The sequence below is a fragment of the Daphnia pulicaria genome, unplaced genomic scaffold (assembly GCF_021234035.1).
Source record: "Daphnia pulicaria isolate SC F1-1A unplaced genomic scaffold, SC_F0-13Bv2 h1tg000112l, whole genome shotgun sequence".
Taxonomy (NCBI): Eukaryota; Metazoa; Arthropoda; class Branchiopoda; order Diplostraca; family Daphniidae; genus Daphnia; species Daphnia pulicaria.
In genome coordinates, this window is record NW_025804815.1 from 2,501 (window position 1) to 12,500 (window position 10,000).

The following is a 10,000-nucleotide window of genomic DNA, read 5'->3' on the forward strand; positions in this document are numbered from 1 at the left end:
GGTCGGTAGTTGAGCGGGCGGCCCGGCCTGAGCTCAGGTGAATGTCCGGCAAAATTTCGGAAATCAACTTTTTCGTACAGTTACTGCCCGGAACATCCACTACTTTCCTATATAGGGAAGAGGTTGTCGAAAATGAAAATTGAAAAAATTTTCTAAGTCCGAAAAATTGAAAAATTTTTCTAAGTCCCGACGATGGATAGTGAAGCTATAGGCGGCACTGGGACGAGCAAAGGCGGCTGAAAAAGAGAGAAAGAGCGAAAGAAAAAAAGTTGGAAAAAATTTCTAAGTCCTAAAATTTCCAAGACCGGTTTTTGGTGGAGACCGGTCGGTAGTTGAGCGGGCGGCCCGGCCTGAGCTCAGGTGAATGTCCGGCAAAATTTCGGAAATCAACTTTTTCGTACAGTTACTGCCCGGAACATCCACTACTTTCCTATATAGGGAAGAGGTTGTCGAAAATGAAAATTGAAAAAATTTTCTAAGTCCGAAAAATTGAAAAATTTTTCTAAGTCCCGACGACGGATAGTGAAGCTATAGGCGGCACTGGGACGAGCAAAGACGGCTAAAAATGGCGAGAAAGAGCGAAAGAAAAAAGTTGGAAAAAATTTCTAAGTCCTAAAATTTCCAAGACCGGTTTTTGGTGGTGACCGGTCGGCGGGTGTGATGGTAAGCCCCGCCTGAGCTCTGGTGAAAGCCCGGCAAAATTTCGGAAATCAACTTTTTCGTACAGTTACTGCCCGGAACATCCACTACTTTCCTATATAGGGAAGAGGTTGTCGAGAAAGAAAAAAGTTGAAAAATTTTCTAAGTCCGAAAATTTCCAAGACCGGTTTTTGGTGGTGACCGGGCGGCAGTTGAGCGGGCGGCCCGGCCTGAGCTCAGGTGAAAGTCCGGCAAAAATTCGGAAATCGACTTTTTCGTACAGTTACTGCCCGGAACATCCACTACTTTCCTATATAGGGAAGAGGTTGTCGAAAAAAAGAAAGTTGAAAAATTTTCTAAGTCCGAAAAATTGAAAAATTTTTCTAAGTCCCGACGACGTGGTAGTGACGTGGTTGGCGGGACTTGGACGTATAAAGGCCGATGAAAAAAAATGGAAATGGAAATGAAAATTTCTCGATTTCCGACGACGGTGTTTGGCAACGACTCTCTCGCCCGGCCACTGGTCGGCGCGAGAGAGGAGTGAGCGAGACCCGTCGATTCGAAAAGAGAAGCCGTCACACCGTCGAGGCGTGGCGGCTCTCAAGTGGGTTGGTCGGGCGTGTCGTGATGACTCGCGACCGTAAAAAATTCCCACTCAAATTCTCCCATTTCCGACGACGGTGTTTGGCAACGACTCTCTCGCCCGGCCTCTGGTCGGCGCGAGAGAGGAGTGAGCGAGACCCGTCGATTCGAAAAAAAGCCGTCACACCGTCGAGGCGTGGCGGCTCTCAAATGGGTTGGTCGGGCGTGTCGTGATGACTTGCGACCGTAAAAAATTCCCACTCGTCGAAAATTTTCTAAGTCCCAACTTTGAAAACGACGGTTCCTGAAAGTCGGCTGGCGGTTGGATGGGGCAATGTCCCCGTCCAATCGCTAAAAATGAGCCGGAAAACGGAGACATTATGCGGCGGAACATTAGTGGTTTTCCTTAGTATAGAAGAGGTCTCGATTCCTAAACTCGGAAAAATTTTCAGAGTCCCAAAAATTTTCGAAGTGTCGAATAGTTTGGTTTCTCGAATTGAAAATTTTTTTCAAATTTGCGACATTACGACAAGCAGCGATTGTAAAGCCCGGTCCAAATTTTTCAAACGAGTCTTACTTCTTGTTAGTCCGCCTGGCCGATACCAAAGAATGGCCGACCGTCGACTATCGGGCGAATAGACGGGTGAAAGAAATAAAGTCGAAGCCGGTGGTTGGATAGATATCGAAGGGAAGGCGAAAGAGGCGAAAAGGAAAGCGCGAAATTTCTTTAGTAGCTTCGACGCAAAAACTTTGGTATCGACGGGGAGCTTTGGGAAATGAAACGAAGACGCAGAATGGGAAGTTGTCCGGTTCGGCGTTAGTTGTAGTTTCATTTCCACCGTAGCTGAGCTCCTTTCCGCCCGCCACTTCACATGATTTTAGTTTCGATTCCGTTCGATCGCGCTTGCACTGTCTTTGTTTTTTTTTCACTGCTTGGATCGCGGCTTTGCTCTAACCAGTTTAGCCCCATGCGATCAAAAAGTCTTAAAAAAAAAAAACCGTTGAACGGAGACGAACTCGATGAGCTGTCGGTGTGTGAAATATCATTCCTTCGGTAAAACCGTTTTCGAAATTTCCGATGGTCGGTATATGTAAAAATATATCCGAACCGCGATGTGGACGGGAATTCAAACGCCCGCTTCACCGATTGGTGCGACAGCTGAGAAGCTCGTCACTCGATCCAACGACTCTTGGTCGAAAAGTTCAGAAGAGGTGCGCGCGTCAAACATTTTTTTGGTTTCGGACGTTTCGTTTCTTCGGCACGTGTGGTTTGTCTGTGGCCGTCTGTGAGAGAAATCGGACGCTTGTTCTTTGTTATTTTACCGTAACAAGACAAGACGGGAAAGATTCTTTCTTCCAAACTTACGGCATCATAACCATCAGCGTTTACCGTCAGCGACGATACGGAAGAGAAAAGAAAATGGTGCGCGTCTTTTCACTTTTTGACACCGTATCAAAAAAAAATTACCGTTCAGGCGGAAATGTGTGTGTGTGTGTGTGAGCCGAGAGATAAAAAATAAAAAAGCCACCAAACAGAACGCTTTCAAATTATTTCGTGCGGCGTGCGCATATTTCACATTTTGCCGTTTGACGGAAGCTCGTTGTGTGGAACACAGAAGTGGAGATGGACGGAGTTGAAGGGGGGCGAAGACGGCCCGGTCGGACAAAGTCAAGAGATTGAAATATACGAGAGAATTGGGTGGAAGTGATGGCAAATCTATAAAATTCAAAAATCGGATGAGATGCGAGGACCGCAAAATGTGGCGTCGACTCTGACTCTCTTTTACTACGAACTTCCCTTCGACGGAAGATATCGAGAGCTGAGCTGAGCGCCCGCTGAGTATGGCCGGCGTAATTACAAACGAGTTACGGTTGGAGCTATATCGATTGTACGTATCCCGAACGTTCATCGAACAAGCCAGATCAACTCGGCGCCCGGTAAGATGTACGCTCAGTTATGGCCATGACACACGAAGGGAGAATTCAAACGGCTGTGAGTGTACGGCCCGCCCGGAGTTGTGTGTAGGCAGTGACCTCTCAAGAAAAAACGTAAAAAATTTTTTTTTGACAGTCACCGGTCTGCGACAAGTAATCAGTACGAAACTTGGGTGCAATGCAAAAAACATTTTGAGAATCCTTGCTTGACAACAACGAATCTAACACGATAAAAAAAACGATCCCCATCGGTGTACCGCTTGCTTTTCTCGCGCTTCGGCGCAGAATCGCTTATTCAGCTGCCCTTGGAATATGTTCGTTTCGTGCATACTTGATCTCGGTCATTCTTCGGTGAACTCTTAAAGAATTGCGCACTTTTATAGGGGTAGTCTGGTTGCTTGTCTCGACTTGAAATGATTTGTTTTTTTCCGCCCATGACTTTCTATACGATGCCTCTATGCTGGCCTCTGACCGCGGTTGTTCCGAGTTTTCTCTTTCTCTTCGAAAGTCTTTGCGGAAAATTCTGCCTCGTGTGACCGTTGAGCGGTGAGGTGTGTGTGTGTGTGTGTGTCGTGCGGGGTGATGCGAGAGTGTGCCTCGGCGGTGGAAAAATAAAAATAAAACTCTGAGCCCACAAAAATTTAAAAGATGTATGCTTGTCAGCTTAGTAAAGCAGGCTTGACTTATGAGCATACAGCACGCCACATATGACCGTCGAAAACCGTAATACGGGAAAAAAAGTTGATGAATATATCAAGACCGGTCGAATGAATCCGATTCACTTTGGGCTCATAGACCGTTGAATGGTCTTTGACTTTGGAAATTGAAATGAAAAAAATCCAACAAACGGATCGGATCGGTGTTTCTCTTCACTGGGACTCGCTGTGACACGCCAGGCGTTGCGATCAAAAATTTTAGTTTCCGAAGAAAAAGAAAAAAAACGAAAAACGTGTTGATTTGGTGTGTGTTTGGTGATGCGTGGGCGAAATAAAAACCCGCAACTCGCCGGATGCATATCAAACAAACATACACGAAATACCTGGTTGATCCTGCCAGTAGCATATGCTTGTCTCAAAGATTAAGCCATGCATGTCTAAGTACAAGCCGCTAGACGGCGAAACCGCGAATGGCTCAATAAATCAGTTATGGTTCCTTAGATCCACTCCATCCTACTTGGATAACTGTGGTAATTCTAGAGCTAATACATGCACTCGAGCCTCGACTGCGGGCTTTCGGGCTCGCAGAAGAGGTGCTTTTATTAGATCAAAACCAGTCGGGGCCGGGCTTTCGGGCTCGCGCACCGTACCAATTTTGGTGACTCTGGATAACTTCACGCCGATCGCACGGCCTTCGCGCCGGCGACGTATCTTTCAAATGTCTGCCTTATCAACTGTCGATGGTAGGTTACGCGCCTACCATGGTTGCAACGGGTAACGGGGAATCGGGGTTCGATTCCGGAGAGGGAGCCTGAGAAACGGCTACCACATCCAAGGAAGGCAGCAGGCGCGCAAATTACCCACTCCCGGCACGGGGAGGTAGTGACGAAAAATAACGATACGGGACTCTTCCGAGGCCCCGTGATTGGAATGAGTACACTTTAAATCCTTTAACGAGGAACCATTGGAGGGCAAGTCTGGTGCCAGCAGCCGCGGTAACTCCAGCTCCAATAGCGTATATTAAAGTTGTTGCGGTTAAAAAGCTCGTAGTCGGATGTCTGTCTTCGGCCGGGCGGCGCCGCTCTGAATCAAGGGTGTTGCGTTTCACGCTCTGGGAGCCCGGGTGTCAAAGCCCGACTCTCTTCACGGTCGGACAACATCGCCGGAGTGGTGGTCGGTGCGTCGTTGTTGTATCTGCGGCCAGAGTTGGAAAGTTCTTTCGGGTTCTTTTTTAAATTTTGGTCGTAGTTGACTCGATTCGCTCCACCCAGTCAATCGTTCGGGGTGCCCTTCACCGGGTGTCTCGGGCGGCCGGCAACGTTTACTTTGAACAAATTAGAGTGCTCAAAGCAGGTGTATCCCAACGCCTGAATATCGCAGCATGGAATGATGGAATAGGACCTCGGTCCGATTTTGCTGGTCTTTTACTTTTGGACCCGAGGTAATGGTCAATAGAGACGGACGGGGGCATTCGTACTGCGGCGACAGAGGTGAAATTCTTGGACCGCCGCAAGACGAACAACAGCGAAGGCATTTGCCAAGAATGTTTTCCTTGATCAAGAACGAAAGTTAGAGGTTCGAAGGCGATCAGATACCGCCCTAGTTCTAACCATAAACGATGCCAACCAGCAATCCGTCGGAGTTACTCCAATGACTCGACGGGCAGCTTCCGGGAAACCAAAGTCTTTGGGTTCCGGGGGAAGTATGGTTGCAAAGCTGAAACTTAAAGGAATTGACGGAAGGGCACCACCAGGAGTGGAGCCTGCGGCTTAATTTGACTCAACACGGGAAACCTCACCAGGCCCGGACACTGGAAGGATTGACAGATTGAGAGCTCTTTCTTGATTCGGTGGGTGGTGGTGCATGGCCGTTCTTAGTTGGTGGAGCGATTTGTCTGGTTAATTCCGATAACGAACGAGACTCTAGCCTGCTAAATAGGTGACGGGTTTTATCAATTGAAACCGAAGGGAGTACGGAGGCGTCGGGATCAGGTGGCGGCGATTCGGGTCTCGGTGGGACTGGTTCCTTTAGTGAGGCAATCTCTCGGCTTGGTTTCGTTGTGCTCTGTTCGTCGGGTGTACGGCCTTCACGGGTTGGTTGCCTGGCGGATGAGGTATGGCGGGGCTTTGTCGGGAATGTCTCGCGGGGGCTGGCTCTATTGTTATTCGGTCGTCGTCATCCCCGGCGATACCTTCTGCTCTCGCGTCCGTCACGCAGTCTTCTTAGAGGGACAAGCGGCGTCCAGCCGCGTGACAGTGAGCAATAACAGGTCTGTGATGCCCTTAGATGTCCTGGGCCGCACGCGCGCTACACTGAAGGAATCAGCGTGTTTCACTCTCCCTGTCCGAAAGGACCGGGTAACCGCTGAACCTCCTTCGTGGTTGGGATTGGGGACTGCAATGATCCCCATGAACCAGGAATCCCTAGTAGGCGCGGGTCACTAGCCCGCGTCGATTACGTCCCTGCCCTTTGTACACACCGCCCGTCGCTACTACCGATTGAATGATTTAGTGAGGCCTTCGGACGGGCTTGTCGGGGTGCCGTCGAGTGGGGAGCAATCTCTGCCCGTGCGGTGCCTACCAACGGCGAGACTGAAAGATGGTCGAACTTGATCCTTTAGAGGAAGTAAAAGTCGTAACAAGGTTTCCGTAGGTGAACCTGCGGAAGGATCATAAACGAACAAGACAAATGTTTTGCGCATATGGCTTTGGTTGAGCACGAAACAACTAAAAGTTGCAAAACAAAAAAACCCCATCAAAAGTCTTTCGGCGTAAGACATCGTATGAACTATGTGTGGGTTGACGGAAGAAAATCATTTATTTTGAACGGGTATCAGGCGCTCTGATGCGCGGTGGTTTAAAGCGGATTCGCCTTTTCAAATTGATTTTTCTTTCCTCTCGGCTCAAAAAAAAACACAAAGTCTTTCGATTTGGTCTATGGCCGTGAGCAAATTCTTCCTGCTTCGATGGTGAATGTCTCTATAGATTCATTCGACCTTTAGCGGCGCTCACAGTGTTGACGTTAGTAGAGTGAAGAATACGATAGCCCGCCTGGGCCGCGAGTACCGAAGGAACAATAAAGGAGATTTTATAAAGTCTTAGTCCCTAAATCAAACACTTTGAAAAATAAAAACTCGGTGGATGGAGAGTCGGAAAAAAAAAAAACATCAAGATTTTGAACGGGTATCAGGCGCTCTGATGCGCGGTGGTTTAAAGCGGATACGCCCAATCGAAATTGTTTTTTTTTGTTTCTCTCTTCGTCTTCGGGATTTTTTGATTCTCGGTGGGGGACGAAAGTGTGAGACTTTACTCTGGACGTTCTTTTCGGGCGTAGATACTCGTGGTTGCGTGCGTGTGCGTCGTATAGACTAACACTCCAAAGCCCGACACTATGCCGTTGAAAACCGAATGTTTTTTAAGCTTGCCCTTCGCCCTCTCGATGAAGTAGGAAGAATTCAAAATCACAATAACACACTAAACCCAAATTCTAGTACGAGTGTTTATCGGAACATTTTCTTTCTGGCTTTCTTTCTCCGCCCTCGCATTCATTTGCTTGGGCGGGTTGGAGAAAAAGAGAGAAGAAAACGAATATGTCGTTTTATATACGACCCTGAACGGTGGATCACTAGGCTCGTGGATCGATGAAGAGCGCAGCAAAGTGCGCTAATCCATGCGAACTGCAGAACACATGGAGCATCGAAATCTTGAACGTAAATGGCGGCCCAGCTTCTCGCTCGGGCCACATCTGACTGAGGGTCGGTCGAATGATGAACGAACAGAGATTTTTTCAGTCTTGGTTTTGCATGTTGGGTCGCGGCGAGATTTATTTTTCACCCGGCCTGACCGCATAAAAGCTCCCGAATCTCTAACGTCTGGGTGCCGCGCGACTTAAGTGTCCGCGATGCCTCAAATACAAAAAAGGGGGAAAAATAAAAGAAGGTTCGCCCTGTTTTGTTTTTTTCCTCTCTATTCAAAAGAAACCTTTTTCGATGGCAAAACAGATGGGAAATTTTTGAGCCAACTCAAAAAAAAATTTTAGAAATAAACACATCTTCTCGAACAAGGTGTCGGCTGCGTGTGCGCGATATACCGCTTCAACGCGAGTTTAGTTGTGTGTGTGCGCCGGGCGTGTCGAAGTGTCGACCACCGCGAATTATCACTCACTCTAACCGCTCGTTATGCAAGCTTGGTTCGCGCACGACGCGTTGTTTCAATACAAAAAGCCGCAGGACGCCCTGTCACTTTTCGTAAATTAATTTTTGCGAATAACGAGAGACTCGCTTTATTTCGAAAAAAAAAAATTTGAACCGGCAATTATTCAATCTTTCCCGGCTTTAAAACGCCAAAGTCTGCCGAGCTAGATAAAGTGTTGTCTCCTTTTGAAAACAAACAATTCATTCTGACCTCAGTTTAGATGAGACTACCCGCTGAACTTAAGCATATCAGTAAGCGGAGGAAAAGAAACTAACAAGGATTCCCTTAGTAGCGGCGAGCGAACAGGGATGAGCCCAGCACCGAACCTCGCGCCCGGTTGAGCGGGTGCCGAGGAATGTGGTGTTCGGGAGGATCGTGCGCGTCTGTCCGGTATCTATCGTCCAAGTCTCCATGAACGGGGCGAGCAACCCACAGAGGGTGTCAGGCCCGTAGATAAGACGAGCCGAGACCGTGCATCGGATCCCTTCCCAAGAGTCGGGTTGCTTGAGCGTGCAGCCCTAAGCGGGAGGTAAACTCCTTCTAAGGCTAAATATCGCCACGAGACCGATAGCGAACAAGTACCGCGAGGGAAAGTTGAAAAGAACTTTGAAGAGAGAGTTCAAGAGTGCGTGAAACCGTTCAGGGGGTTAAACGGGTGGGCCCTCGAAGGTCGAACAAGTCCCCGCTCCCGGCACTTGGTTGTATGCCCTTAACGCTGCATGGAGACTGCCTGAATTGGCGGCTCTCTTGCATAAGTCGTTCTGCGATCGCAATAGCCACGCCAAGGTCCGCAAGTGGGGGGCCTAGTAGGACTCCGCGACCGACTGGGTGTCTGTTACACGGGGCGTCCGTTAGCGAGTTTCGTGGTTACCTTCGCGGGTGCCGCGATGACGAGCGCGGCGTTTCCCAACAGTACTGCCCGGTCGTGACCTGTCTCCTCCCGGGAGGTGTCGTAGCTTTTTTTTGTAAAAGAGAAAAAGTTGCGGTGCTCAACCTGTGGAGGCCCAGAGCGGAGAGTAGAAGTCGGGTCCCACCCGACCCGTCTTGAAACACGGACCAAGGAGTCTAACATGTGCGCAAGTCGTCGAGAAATTATCAAACTAAACTCGCGAGGCGCAATGAAAGTGAAGCGGCCCCGATGAGGGTGCATCCGCGAGGGGTGATCCCGTCTCGAACAGAGCGGGCGCAACCCCAGGGCGTCCGAATGCTCGCGAGATCTTTCCCCCTTAAAAGGGTTTGGTCGAGTCGGCCGGACGAACCCAGAGCGCACACGTTGGGACCCGAAAGATGGTGACCTATGCCTGGCCAGGACGAAGCCAGGGGAAACCCTGGTGGAGGTCCGCAGCGATTCTGACGTGCAAATCGATCGTCGGAGTTGGGTATAGGGGCGAAAGACTAATCGAACCATCTAGTAGCTGGTTCCCCCCGAAGTTTCCCTCAGGATAGCTGGTGCTCGCAAAGAGAACAAACGGAGTTTCATCCGGTAAAGCGAATGATTAGAGGCCTTGGGGTCGAAACGACCTCAACCTATTCTCAAACTTTCAATGGGTGAGAAGCCCGGCCTTTTTCCTTGATTGAGGCCGCGGCAATTGATTTGAATCTGAGCGCCCAGTGGGCCATTTTTGGTAAGCAGAACTGGCGCTGTGGGATGAACCAAACGCCCGGTTAAGGCGCCTAAACGACGCACATTTCGGATCCCACGAAAAGGAGTTGGTTGCTAAAGACAGCAGGACGGTGGCCATGGAGGTCGGAATCCGCTCAGGAGTGTGTAACAACTCACCTGCCGAAGCAACTAGCCCTTAAAATGGGAGGCGCTATAGCGTCGTGCCTATACCGGGCCGTCGGTCGGCAGAGCGAATAACGTCCGTGTCAGCTCGAAGAGAGCGACGGCGCTGAGGCCCCGACGAGTAGGGGGGTCGCGACGGTGAGCGTAGAAGGGTTGTGGGCGTGAGCCTGCCCGGAGCCGCCGTCGGTGCAGATCTTGGTGGTAGTAGC

At 49.5% G+C, this 10,000-nt stretch overlaps 3 non-coding genes across 3 annotated transcripts in view; all 3 read left to right on the forward strand.

Moving 5' to 3' along the window:
- The first annotated feature begins 4,192 nt into the window (after positions 1–4,192).
- Positions 4,193–6,487, forward strand: LOC124319053. The gene has a single exon (XR_006912748.1). It is a non-coding gene; the product is annotated as a small subunit ribosomal RNA (ribosomal RNA).
- A 930-nt stretch (positions 6,488–7,417) lies between these two features.
- LOC124319050 lies at positions 7,418–7,570 on the forward strand. The gene has a single exon (XR_006912745.1). It is a non-coding gene; the product is annotated as a 5.8S ribosomal RNA (ribosomal RNA).
- Positions 7,571–8,211: 641 nt separating this feature from the next.
- Positions 8,212–10,000, forward strand: part of LOC124319051 — a 4,577-nt gene continuing 2,788 nt past the window's right edge. Inside the window, exon 1 of the ribosomal RNA XR_006912746.1 lies at positions 8,212–10,000. This exon is cut by the window's right edge and continues 2,788 nt beyond it. This is a non-coding gene — a ribosomal RNA (large subunit ribosomal RNA).